Source organism: Corvus brachyrhynchos, unplaced genomic scaffold (assembly GCF_000691975.1).
Source record: "Corvus brachyrhynchos isolate BGI_N302 unplaced genomic scaffold, ASM69197v1 scaffold10, whole genome shotgun sequence".
Taxonomy (NCBI): Eukaryota; Metazoa; Chordata; class Aves; order Passeriformes; family Corvidae; genus Corvus; species Corvus brachyrhynchos.
In genome coordinates, this window is record NW_008236180.1 from 8,739,935 (window position 1) to 8,741,079 (window position 1,145).

Sequence of the window (1,145 nt, forward strand, 5' to 3'; positions counted from 1 at the left end):
ATTCGTTCCGGGCTTTTTGCCGGCGTTTTGGGGCCGTTCCGGGCGTTTCCCGCGGCCCAGAGGAGAACGGGGGAAGCGCGTGTGGAAAGGGCGGCGCTCAGAAGCGATCCGCCTCAGCTCTGCGGTGGTTTCCGGGTTCGAGCCGCTCTGGCCCGCTCGGAGGACCGCGAGTTCCGTTATCCCTAAGGAGCCCTCGCGGCTCTATGGTCATTCCTGGTCCGTGCCGTTATCTTTTTGTGGTAATTTCCGGCTTGGAGCCGCTCTGGCCACCTTGGAGGACCAACAGCCCCCATATTATCAATGACCCCCTCTCAACTCTATGGTTGTTTCCCGTTAAGGGCCAATGGAGCCGCTCTGGCCCGCTTGGAGGACCGGGAGTTCCACTTCTCTAGGCCCAAACTGCCCCTTTTCGGGTCCAAATTCCACTTTTTTGGGCTCCAAATTCCACTTTTCCAACCCAAACTTTCCTTTCCTCTCTCCAAACTCCTCTTTTTTTTGCTCAAACCTCACATATTCGGGGGCCAAACTCGCCCTTTTTGGGCCCAAACTCTCTTTTTTGCTCAAAACTCCCCAGTTTTGATCTACCAAAATATGAAGATCGATCTAATATCGATATCCAACTGAGACGGACAAAAACTCTCTAACAGTTTAAAGTTAGAAAGTGTATGTTTTATTTGGCACCGGGCACTGCGTGGGATAGCTCCCTAAGACGCAGGGCCCCGATCCAAGCAAACACGATACCTTTTATTTCCAAATATTATGAATATCCAAAATACAAATGTATATTCATAACACTAACACCGCCCATTCTCTGCTTCATATGGAAATGAGCTTAAATGTCACTATGCATTAAGTATGCATAGTGTGTGTCCTGAATGGAGTCGGCGGTCTTGAATTGGGCCAGTGGTCCCAAAGAAGATGAAGTAACCCATCCTCCTTATTTTGACCTTTTTGCTTCTCTGAGTTTTAACAATCCTAATTACTTTAGTGACCTCTAAGTTTCCTCTTGCACGACTTTTGGATGGGCTCCCACAAAGGGAGGAAATTGGTAATTGTGAAAAAGGAGGTTCACTCTCCTGTGAGAATTTAAAGGGTTTAATAGAAAGACAATAAGAGACACATAAAATAAAGAACAGAGGTAACGG